The sequence below is a fragment of the Physeter macrocephalus genome, chromosome 5, assembly GCF_002837175.3.
Source record: "Physeter macrocephalus isolate SW-GA chromosome 5, ASM283717v5, whole genome shotgun sequence".
Classification (NCBI taxonomy): Eukaryota; Metazoa; Chordata; class Mammalia; order Artiodactyla; family Physeteridae; genus Physeter; species Physeter macrocephalus.
In genome coordinates, this window is record NC_041218.1 from 38,303,852 (window position 1) to 38,317,043 (window position 13,192).

General features: G+C 36.4%; 1 protein-coding gene and 1 non-coding gene across 5 annotated transcripts in view; both read left to right on the plus strand.

Annotated features, from left to right (window-relative positions):
* Positions 1–13,192, plus strand: part of DOCK4 (dedicator of cytokinesis 4) — a 499,472-nt gene that overhangs the window by 287,217 nt on the left and 199,063 nt on the right. The window lies entirely within an intron of this gene.
* On the plus strand, positions 5,432–5,539 carry LOC112067216 (U6 spliceosomal RNA). Its single transcript, XR_002893158.1, has one exon. It is a non-coding gene; the product is annotated as a U6 spliceosomal RNA (small nuclear RNA).

A 13,192-nucleotide genomic window follows, 5' to 3' on the forward strand; every position in this document is an offset into this window, starting at 1 on the left:
TATACCCTGAGAAAACCATAATTCAAAAAGAGTAATGTACCACAATGTTCATTGCAGCACTTAAGTGTCCATCGACTGATGAATGGATAAAGAAGATGTGGCAGATATATACAATGGAATATTACTTAGCCATAAAAAGAAACGAAATTGAATTATTTGTAGTGAGGTGGATGGACCTAGAGTCTGTTCTACAGAGTGAAGTAAGTCAGAAAGAGAAAAACAAATACCGTATGCTAACACATATATATGGAATCTAAAAAAACAAAAGTGGTTCTGAAGAACGTAGGGGCAGGACAGGAATAAAGACCCAGATGTAGAGAATGGACTTGAAGACATTGGGCGGGGGAAGGGTAAGCTGGGATGAAGTCAGAGTGTGGCATTGACATATATACACTACCAAATGTAAAACAGATAGCTAATGGGAAGTAGCCACATAGCACAGGGAAGTCATCTTGGTGCTTTGTGACCACCTAGAGGTTTGGGATAGGGACGGTGTGAGGGAGACACAAGAGGGAGGGGATATGTATACGTATAGCTGATTCACTTTATTATACAGCCGCAGCTAACACAACAATGTAAAGCAATTATACTCCAATAAAGATGTTAAAAAATCCTAATCATAAAAAAATAAAATAAAAAAATAAAAATGAAAAAGAAATGGAAAATTTTATTTGAGCCAACCTCAGGATTATAACCCAGGAGACAGTCTCTCAGAGAGTTCTGAGTACTGTTCTGAAGAGGTAAAAGGGGAGGCCAGTATGTAAGTGATATATTACATATTTATCTATCTATCTATATATACACACATATATATATCAATATATATATGCACTATACATATTGCATATACCCCTTGATAAATGGGTATATGCAATTAAGCATCTTGGTAGAAGGTTACTGCTGCTTTTGGGGTAATAATATCTTAGTCAATGGTACTTTCCTGAGTATGGGAAGATGCAACAAATTGGGTTCATAAAATTTTCTCCTGAAAATATCCAACTCTGTGAGGGCCAGTTCTCCTAGTTTTCCCAGAGCACAGAGTACCTCATCTTTATCTTCACCCTGTACTGTAGGTCAGCAACTGCAGTGACTAATGACTTGATTATTGTAGAACAGGATGGTGGGCAAAATTCTTTATTTTATAATTCTTTCCCTTTCAGTCTTAATTTCAACCAAGGTTTGGGGGGCATTTTGTGACCAGTTTGTCCCACAGTGCTAGAAATGCTCATTCCCATGACAGGCAAAGATTTTGTTGATGGGCCACTCAGTGTATTATTACTGGTCTAGGTCCTGTTAACAGTAGCAAAAATCCTCTCGACTGCCCTCTCGACCGCCTGTCTTACTAGTCTGTTGTGGTCCAGGACATGGTTTCCTCTTGTTGCTTCTTCCCATGTCTATTGTTACACTATTTCAGTCCTTGATCTTATGGGACTATATGTTTAGTCAATTGTTTCAAGTCTCCTAATCATCATTAATTTTATCTGAGGCTCAGTCATGCATTTGGTAATGCAAGAAACAATAATCTTGTGAAATAGACAAAATAGAAGTAGGATAGCTAGTAACGTTAATAAGATCATTAGTAAGTATTTAAGCTAAGAATTTCGGTTAGGTTGTCTGACCAGTTTGTTCTTTACCAATTGCTCTCTTTAAAAGAAATAATATATTGGCACTGTACATAAAATTCACCAAAGATATCTACATGCACAAGGCGAGTGTTGGGTACCTTACAGGACTGAGAAGGGAATGTTATCTTCTAAGGAGTTACATGACTGGCACCAGAAGAAGAAAAATTGATCTTCACGGTTGAACAGGTATTTCTGCCATTGGGGAGGTCTTGTTAACACATAATGCAGATGTAAAGTGCAAGCTAGAGAGAAGGGCAGAAGCCCAAAAGGGCAGAGAAAAATTTTATGTTTAAAGTTTTCTTGTCTTGCCTTAAAATATGAATTTTTATTTCATCAAACAGTTTAAATAGTCAGCAATAGGCATATTCACAAATTGAATAATACTGGCTTAAAATCAGAAATTAAGGTGTGATTCTTTAGAAAGGAGAGTAATTTTTTTTAACTTTAAATTGGCTTTCAAAGTGCATCAGAAAGAGGAGATACATCTCCAAATTTGAGCAGTCACAACATTAATCACATTAAGTGTCTAGGTTTTCAATATGAAAATATTAAAGGTCTTTTTAAAAAATTTTTCTTTTATTGGGGTATAGTTGTTTTACAGTGTTGTGTTTCTACTGTACAGCGAAGTGAAGTAGAGTTCCCTGTGCTATACAGCAGGTTCTTATTAGTTATCTATTTTGTACATATTAGTGTATATATGTCAGTGCCAATCTCCCAATTCATCCTACTCCCTGCCCCGGCTTTCCCCCCTTGGTGTCCATATGTCTGTTCTCTACATCTGTGTTTCTATTTCTGCCTTACAGACCAGTTCATCTGTACCATATTTTTAGATTCCACATATATGTGTTAATATATGATATAGAATTATGCCATAGATTTAATGGAAAACAGTTTAATGGTAGTGGAGTTTAAAGAAGTTCGAATAAGATTAACTCCATTATTAAAATGCTCATGGGGAAGGTGATGATGCTGGTAGTGTTTATAATATTTGCCTTTGCTGCAGAGTTCATAGATCATAGAGATTTTGTACAAAAGGAGGAGGAAGCCAATGCTGGGAGGATGGCCTTAGTCACACCATGTAAGCAAACATCTTTTTTAGGCTAAAGCACTTCTGAGGCTATCTGCCAAACTGTATTTTTAAAAAATAAATAAATAAATATGTTCCATGCATTTGAATGCTTATAATTGGAAAACCTCTGGCGATGGAAAACTTCATTCTTTGTAAACTGATGCTGCATTTACATATATTGAGACATGGAACATATCCATAAAGTTGTATAATTCTCTATAAAATGCATTCTTATATCCCAGTTCTTAGTTTGTTTGATCAGATCCTTAAGAATTATTTTAAATGCCTTTGTTTAACCAAAAAGAAAGAAAGAAAGAAAGAAAGAAATGTTAAAGAACACTTGTCCTTTGGGTAATCTGGTCCTTCTGGAGAGGCTTTGAGCAGCTTGGTGCCCTCCTTCATATAATGAACACACATTTCAGTAGGCTTAGAGTGCTGTCACAGCTCCCACTTTTTCATCTAACCTGGCCCATTTCTACACTCTCATCTCTTCCTAATGCTTCTGGGTTTTCCTCAGTTGACTCATTTTCCAACAGTTTTGTCTCACTTGAACCACTCCTACCGGACATTTGGCTTTCTTTCTTCCCTCTGTTCCAGAGACCCTCAGACCCTGTCTCTGACCTCCCTGTATAAACACCTCGCCTCATCCCTTCAGGATTTTACTGTTTGATGCAGCCAGGATGTACCCCTGAAAGTTATATATGCTTCTGGTGTTTTATTGTAAAAGTCAATTACCTTACCTTATAGACACAATATAGAATATTCTAGTACCCAAAGCAAAACTCAGATGACAGATTTTGTAAATCAAGCACATAGAAGTCAATAGAAGTAAAAATTCTTGCTCTGATAATAATGAGGTCTTAGGATTTCAGAAAAGAACAAATTTTACTGAAGATGAATTTATGACAGACTCTAATAATATCATCTTTAGGAAGTTTTGCTGACACCTCACGACGTTAGTAATTTTGTGGTTCAAGTCTAGAAGTCCTAGCAGTTACGTTTTACCCTTAGCCCCCTACCTTCCAAACACAAAGTATGCAAGTACTGTCAAGAAATAGTGTTTTTAGAGTTTTGCCCCAGAACAGCAGCGCGAGGAGCTGCATGGAACCGCTCAAAACTGGAACAACTATAACTGGTAAAGATCATATTTTTAAAAAGCATTAAAGTCTGAAAAATTTTTTTAAGCGCATACAGCAAATGAAGAAATACTTATTCAAGAATAATACTGGGCTTCCCTGGTGGCGCAGTGGTTGAGAGTCCGCCTGCCGATGCAGGGGAACCGGGTTCGCGCCCCGGTCCGGGAGGATCCCACGTGCGGCGGAGCGGCTGGGCCCGTGAGTCATGGCCGCAGAGCCTGCGCGTCCGGAGCCTGTGCTCCGCAACGGGAGAGGCCACAACAGTGAGAGGCCGCCGTACCGCAGAAAAAAAAAAAAAAAAAAAAAAAAAAAAAAAATTATAAGACAAAACAGATCATGAGATCTTCACAGTAGTATCTTCCTCCACCCCCCAAAACAATTCTTTTACTTCATACTAAATTATTTTAAATGATGACTACAGTGATCCAAATTCCCAACTTATTGTACTTGCAGAACGAACTGCTGATGAGCATAAAAGTCACTAGGGGGCAGCAGAGCACAAGGAGTGTCCTCTGAAAAGCGGTGAAAACTCCAAAGGACTTAACATAGCCAGTTATCCACTGCTCAAAACCTCTCAGTCATTCACAAGCACAAAAAGACACTCACCAATTAATCTGTAAAATCTGCTTCTAAGAGATTCATTATATTACTTCATAATTTTTTAATTTTTATTTTGAAATAACTTCACATTGTACAAATAATAGGGAACTCCTATTTAGCCGTTATGCAGAACTCACCAATTTGTAATGTTTTTGCCACATTTGTTTTAACACTTTCTCTTCTACATATATGTACATGTATGTTTAGAATATGTTGCATGTATTATACCCTTAAAACTACACTGTGTATTTCCTCTCTTACCTAACTATAATTATCAAATTCAAGAAATTTACATTGATACAATTATAATCTAATCCATAGTCCATATTCCAATCCTGTCAACTGTCCCACTAATGTTCTTTAGAGCGTTTTCATTTCCTCCTGGAAAGTATCTGGCCCAGGACCATGTATTACATTCAATTGTCATGTTTCTTCAGTTTCCTTTCATCCAAACTATCAGCTCTCCAGCATTTTAAACACAATTTTTAATTTTTATACTATTAAATGTTAAGAACCCTAAAGAACTTTTGTTTACATTGATTTATATAAATATCAATATTTACTGTATTAGGAATTAATACTGAAAATTAGAAAACATTAATTCATTAATATTAACAACCAATAATATTTACATGTTAAAGAATATATTTTATGAAAAATAATTTTATATTCTGAAATAAACAAATAAAAAATAGTTGGAAGAGTCTTTTGCATTTGTGCAAATATCTTTAATGTCTGCAGAAGATATCTGGACTCTATAACCATTTCTACATTAAATCTATTAAAATGTGGGGTTTTGGTTACAGTATATAAAGAAAACCCAGCCTTGCACATATGTAGTTGGAAAAGGGAAAAAGTATTTTTAAAGCCTTTTCAGAAATGGCCGCAGAGCCTGCGCGTCCGGAGCCTGTGCTCCGCAACGGGAGAGGCCACAACAGTGAGAGGCCGCCGTACCGCAAAAAAAAAAAAAAAAAAAAAAAAAAAGAATAATGCTAAATCTTGTGCTCGTTTTGGCAGCACATATACTAAAAATTGGAACGATACAGAGAAGATTAGCATGGCCCCTGTGCATGGATGACACGCAAATTCGTGAAGTGTTCCATATTTTGGGGATATATGTGCATGTATAGCTGATTCACTGTGTTATAAAGCAGAAACTAACACCACTGTAAAGCAATTTTACTCCAATAAGATGTTAAAAACAAAAAAAAAAGAATAATACCAAATCTTGATAAGAACAGAGAGAGTGGGTGACACTTGTGCCACAGCCCACTTCCTCCCACCTGCCCCAGCTCAGTGTGATGGAAGTTCTCCTCTAGGCATTTGTGGCCAAGAAGATGGGGCTGCTTCTCCCCTCAGCTCTCAGTCAAGGGCTACTGTATCTGACCAAGAAGTGAAGGCCTCCAGTGTTTCTCATCTCCATTAGGTCTGAGTTGCAGAGGCTGAATTCCCGGCAAAAGTGGCTAAAAGGTTGGGGGCTCCCTTCTACCACCCCACCCCACTCATAGGGCAGGGGCTCCATCGTAGACATAGCAAGCCAAGAATATGGGGGCATCAACTGCCCTTGCTCCAGCTGACTCACTGGGTAGAGGTTCCACATGAGGAGACCAGAGGTTACTGGCCCAGCCTAGCACTGGCTCATAAAGCAGGGGTGTCACTCTAAAGAATGGACCCACCTCCAGCTCTGGAGCAGTGGGTCAGCGACTTGTCCCAGGGACGAGGCCGTCCATAAGAAGAGAAAACTCACAAGCTCTGCTGAAAGAAAATCATTTTATTTGAAACAGAGTCTGCAGAAATTTAAGCCTACAGGAACTCTTGAAAACAGTGGAGATTTTGGGGGGAAAAGTGGTTTTTCTCAGAAAAGAAAGAAAAAGAAGAAAAATGAACAGAACCTCAGAAAAATCTCACCAGGCACACCAACATGTATAAAATGAGAGTACCAGAAGGAAAGGAGAGAGAGAAAGGAGCAGGAAACATATTTTTAAAAATATTGACAAAAACTTTCCAAATTTGATGAAAACGTTAATCTACATATCCAAGAAGCTCAATGACTCATCAGTTTCACTCTTCCTCTTTCCAATCCGATTTTCCAGGCAACCCTAAGAATACTTTCTTAAAACACAAATTGGATCATGTTTCCTTTACTTAAAATTCTCCAATGGCTTCTTGTTGCATTTAGAATAAGAGTAATTAATTATGGCTTCTGTGACTGCTGCTTATCTTTCCTGCCTCCCCTCCAGCCTCATTTAACTCCTCTTGCTTCAGACACAGTGGCCTTCCTCCAGTTTCTCCATCACCCCAAGCTCTTTCCTGTTGCAGGACCTTTGCACGTGCTCTTTTCTCTTCCTGGTGCATCATCTCCCCATCTTTTGCATTGCCATTTTTTTCTGTTTCCAAGCCTGAATGTTACTCTCTCAGAAATGCTTTCTATAACCACTTTGCCTGTATTATTTTTATCTCAGTTTCTGGTTTATCTTCTTTATAACAGTTATCACAATTAAAAGAGGAAAATTGTGGTAGGATACTCAAGAAGTTGTAAACATTGATTAATTCTAGTAAACAGAACTCAGTAACTGAGGTAGGGAAGTACATTTTCCTCCATTATAGAACCTTTTGTATGTATGCATGTACTACTTAAAAAAATTTTTTGCCATCTAGTTAAATTTTAAAATGCCCAATGTTTATCAGACACTCAATATCTATTTCACAAATGAATAAAAAACACAATTATGAGATGTTTGCCTCAAGTTTGTTTCTTTGGTTTCCTAGTACCAAATAGGAAAAAAAAATTAGACGGTAAAAAAATTTACTGGGTCCTAAGGAGGTTGCATTATTTTCCTAGCTTTGAGATTTAAGGCCCTAAATTATGTGTCCAACCCTCACTGTTGGACTCTTAAATGCTTTGGAGTTTTTCACATTTACAAGTAATAATGTGAGGAACGTCTGCTGTATTTTGGAATATGTCTTTAAAATAAAGCCTTAGAGTGGGGGAGGGATAAATTGGGAGATTGGGATTGGCATATACACGCTACTGTGTATAAAATAGGTAACTAATAAGAACCTACTGTATAGCACAGGGAATTCTACTCAATACTCTTAATGGCCTATATGGGAAAAGAGTCTAAAAAATGAGTGGATATATGTATATGTATAACTGATTCACTTTGCTGTACACCTGAAACTAACACAACATTGTAAATCAACTACAATAAAAATTTTTTTTAAAGCCTTAGAAATGGGATTATTAAGGGAGAATGTGAGCTTTTTAATGAATTTTGCCACATTAACAAAATAAAAAGCAGCTGAGATGGTCATTTTGGAATAAAACCTGGGACAGTTTATTGAGGACATCAAAGACAGAAATCAAATATTTTTGGAAAGTTTGGAACCTGTAGATTCAGAATTGCAGTATTAATTAATAAAAGTGGAAAAAAGATGAAGAAATTGTTTGGGGATTGAATGGAAGAGACTGGTTTAAGAATGTAGGTTTACTTTCACAGTCTCTGTGTGCTCACTATAATTGCTGAAGTTATTTCTCATCCTCTATAATTACCTATGATATTAAGTTTAATCCCTCTCTAATTCTCACCTAGACTGTTAAATTTATCCGTAATATGTATCCTGCCAAATCTTCCTCTGTTGTACTGCCAGAATCCTCTTTCCCAAATTAAAATCTGTTCTTCATCTCATGCCCCATTTCAAGTTTTATTGATTCATCAACTTGTGATGCCAGCTTGGCCCCTTCCTGTGGTGTTGCAAGGCAAGCTTCCCAGATCTGGCCCAGTCTCTCTTTCATTGTCTCTCCCTACACTCTGCCTTCAGCCCAACATAACCCTCTTTGGATTGTGGTATTAGTAGCCACACAGAGTTGTGATACTGTAAAGGTTCATACCCCAGAAGTGAATGCCTTTATGACAGTTTTATTAGAAATCGAACTAGTGATACAGCCTTCAATAATTTTACTAGGAATCAGAAGATCTCAGTGATTTCAAAACAAAACAGGGCAAAGACATTTCTTTTACCCATTCTATGTGTTTCTGTCTTCGCTCACAACTCCCTGCTGTATTTCATGTGTCCTCTTCCTACTCAGTTCTTTAAAACAATGACCTCCTTTGATAAATTATTCCCTGCCTTTTTTCATTTAGATTTTGCCATGTTATATATGATGATTTTTTTTTCAAATCTTTTTAGTCTTATTCAAATACTCCCATTTTCTAAAATGAGTTTTCTTAAACTTTAGAATATTCTGGCTGAGTTGAGATAAAGAGCCTAATTCAGCGTTCTCTATTTGACACTTTATTTTGAGAAAAAGGAAATGAAGCAATTTTTTTGGTCTTTTCTTAGCATGTGGATATTTTTAAATGCTGAAAATGGAAAGAAAAGACCATTTCAGTTTGATCATCAAACTTCATGAAAATTCTGATTGAGAAAATTAAATGAGTAAGGATTAATAGATATATGCCAACTGTATTCTTTGTTTCCTCCCCCATAGGTCACTTCAGGGATTTGTTTGTTATTAGTTTGGGTTTGTAATGTGACCTTTGGATATCCCACTTGTGAAAATATTTTTGCACTATTAGCACATCTATTCTTAGCTCAGATGTTTTTAGCACATGTATTTTTAGAACATATACTTTAATATTCTACCATTTTTCTTCTATGCTTGTATAGAAACTCAGGAGAATTAAAAAGAAAAATGTAATTGTGTAATGTTAAGTATTTTTTACATTTAAATCAGTTATTTAATCAATATTATGACTTTATTTTATACTTTAATTTGGCACATTTGCAAATTTTTTGAAGCAAAGGACAGTTTTTGAATTAAATATTGATGAGATTGATAGTTCTTAAATACTATATAAGTAGAGTAAATTTTTGCTCAGTTAATTAATTTACCCATTTACAATTACAATTTAATTGTGCACTGAAGATACACTATATACTCTTCAAAGACTGCTTGTGTTATTGTAAAACAATAGGGATTTCAAGGATTTTAAAATAAATTGGCTTTTGAGACATGGTAGACTGACTCTTGTAACCTCCCCTTCAAACACATAAAAATGCTGGATAAATTACAACTAAGATGTGGTAAGAAATAGAAAATGAAGCTTCAAAGAAAGGAAGGGACATCTTGCTGACATTAAGAGGGATCTCCATACCAGAAGGGTAAACACTCAAATAGGCACTCCAGCAGGAAAGTGGGGTGTGAATATAGGCCCTGACGACTGGCGGCTTAAGTTTTAAATGTCTCATGGAAGTCAAGACATGATTTGTTATATCTGCTCCCTCTCCCTCATTGCTGATTATTTCATGATTGATTGTTGTTTTTGCTATCATTTTATTGTGACTCAACTTGAGTGGGTGTTGCTTTTTTTCATAGGAATCCTATGCACCGTGGGTGTGAAAGTGGCAGTATGGAGTGATTATACATTTACTTGTTTTCAGGCTACTCAACTGGGACCAGTTACTTATCTTGGATTTCATAGCTATGGATTTTTCCAAACTACTGAGTTAATTTAAATTCAGTGGCTTAAGCTTGCAGTTTCTATCTCACCAGAGAATCATGTACCCTCATCACCTTTTTAAAACAGAGAACAGTTTTTTCAAGCCCAGTATTAGAGGACTTACTTCTAAGCATTACTTGTATATTCTCTAAGCCGTATCTCCTAGAAGTTCAGATAATAAACTGTCAGGAAAAGACTAAATAAAAGGTAGAAAAATAGGTTAATAAAGAAAAAGAAAACATGAAAAAATGAACAAGGAGAGTTTCAAATTCATGCATCAAAAAAATATTGAACATCTATATGTCTGCATTATTCAAGGCACTAGTAATACAGCATTTAAGAAAGCAAATACAAATCTTTGTCCTCTGGGTGCTTAGCTTCTAGTGGTTAGAAAGAACTAAATAGAATTTCTAAAATTGTTTTAAAGAAGAAATCTTTGAAGAAAAATTAGTGCACTGCTTAAATACCAAATGAGCACAGCTGAAAAGAGAAAGAATAATGTGGTATAACAGCAGTGGCAGTGGTAGTTATAGTAGCAGCTGCTAACATTTTTGAGCACTTCCTTTATACCAGGTATTGCCCAAAGTATTTTATGGAGTTGGTATCATTATCATCTTTATTTTACAGATGTGGAAACCAAAGCACAGAGGAGTTAACATTGAGACAGGGTCATGATGCTGTATGATAGACTTCTTAAACTGCACATTTAATCACAACATGTATTTATCAAATATATTTGTCACTATTTTCCATTTTTGTATTGCTGTACATTTGCAGCTATGTGTTATTTGGTTCATTGGTGGCAAAATGGCTGATCTAGTCTAAAATTAATTTTGCCTGCTACTTAATAAATCATGCTGTGCTTGCCTTTTTTTATGTAAAAGTGCAGAATTTCATGAATTTAAAAAGAATCATAGAGTGAGTTAGCTCCGACTTCTAAGAAATTAGAGTTACCAAAATTACCAAAGAATCAACCACATTTGGTTTAACAGATACCAAGCCTTTCTTTCCTGTAGTTCTACTCCGTAAGCTGAGTTTAATCATGAAAAAATGTTGTTTTGTGACTCGAGATTAATTAATGACTATGCCTCTGTTTAAAATTAGATATCAAATCTTTGTAATTGGGTCTTAAACATCTAGACTGATTTTTAAAAGTTTTGTTTTGTGATTGCTTCTTCTAATAAGAGGAACATTTCCCCCTTAGCCATTTCATTTTGGGGATTTATATTAACAGCCAGAAAAAAATTGATTGTGGAACATTATTGATCTATTTTGTGAAATTAAAAATTTAACCTAGTTTTTTAGCTTATTGGTTGTCATAACTCCCAGTTAAAAAAAAAATCTTCCCTGCACTTGCAAATTCCCTCAATCAGTCATAATTTTTCCTTATTTTAATATTCCTATCATGCACTTAACCCTTGCTGCTTCATATTTTACTTATGTGTGTGTGTCTTACTTTCATTATTGGATGATCAGCTTCTTTGGAGCAGAGACCCTATTGTATGCACCCTTATTTCTCACCCTCACCTTCCACTCAAGCTGGAAGTTACTGCCTGGCCCAAAGTGGACAGTTTGAATTGCGGAAGGAATTAAGTTAAAGTGTACAGATAAAATTTTAGAAGTTGCTCCAGCCCCAGATGTAACAAGTAAGGTGAGGACAGTGAAGTTGTATGGCAAGGAAGAGAATAGGAAGAAAAATACTGCACTGTGAACATACCCTGTATCATAAGCTACACTCCTGAAAGGATAGGACTAATCCTCAGGTCATTGGAATGGGCGAATATTTGATAAGTCTCTCCTTTGTAGTGAAGAATAGTTTCTTTGTCTTCAAACATTATTTGTTGTTGTCTAGTGAGTCATTTAGCAACCTGTTCATTTTAGTCGAGATATTTAAGAACCACTATAAAAACAGGATCAGGAGTTTCCCTGATTGAAAAATAACTAGTATTGCAGTGGCTCTTGGTGGGCTGGTCCCTGTAGATTCACTACTATGTCATGTTTCTTTGTCTTCCTGAAAGTACACCCCCTCTTTGATGTTTCTTTGTTAAGTGTTGTGGTTTTTTATGGAAATTGAATTGATGATTTGGGAAGAGCCAAGTACATTGTGGTCAAGCCCTTGGCCCACTTGACCTTTCCAGTTCTTGATTCTCGGTGAGTTCTTTATTCCGAAGAAATTGGGTCACCTCAACAAACCTTCCCCTCCAAATTGATATCAGTAGGCCAGACAAATGAAATCATTATGCCTGGGGCTTTCATCTGTGTCTTTCTAAACCTTCAGATTGAAAACTACCATATCTTCTAACTAAATTTTAGAATGCATTCAACTGTTAAATGCCTAGTTTTCCTTTTTTCCCTCTACTATTTTGTCTGTTTTCCCCCTGTCACTTCCTCATTGCCTTCCCTTATCCATTAGCTGGTTCCTTTCTGTCTGTTATCTTCTACTTGGGTCCTCTCTATCCTCTTGCCTTCTGTCATCTCAATGGCTCTGGCTATCTCGAGGACATGGATGCATTTCTTTGTTCATGCTTATATCTATCTGTCTTTCCACAAAAGATATTTTTTCTCTATTTCCTATCTTTAATTGTCTTTAGAATCCACATTGATTGAATGCCTTGCTTTTCTCATTGTCTTATCCTCTGTATTCAACTTATGTAAAAAATAAAATAAGATAAATCACTGGTGGTTAAATGAATTCTGGCTCCAATAGGGCAAAACAAGAATCCTGGACAATTTCCTTCCTCCAGGCCCTACCCTCAACAGCATGATCTCTTTGTTTTTTCATTACCGTTTAGTTCTTTTCTTACACTGTACATACCACATAAGGTTGCTAGTATCTCTGATCAGGTCCTTTGATGAGAATTCTAGTAAAATGATCTGTACTTGCAAAACATCACAGGACCTCAAGAATTGTGTTTAGTGCTTGTGATTCTCTATGTGAAAGCATTGCTTATAGTGTCCTGGGGTACAAGAACAGTGTTCTACCCAGCAGGAGGGATAGTTATTATGTACTGTGTCTGGCACACACTGCTATTCTACAAATATCAGCTTCTGCTGATGTTCATGGTGATGGTGACAGTGTGGGTGAGTGTTTTGAAGGCAAAAGGACAGAAGTAGGAGGAGAACAGAGACACCAGTAATGAGGTGGGGGTACCGGGAGAGCGTGAGTCAGGAAGAAATAGCCACTGGGACAGATGGAGTATAACATGTGTTAGTTTATCTTCATTCACCAGCCTCTGGGTTTTAAAAGGAACCAGTAGT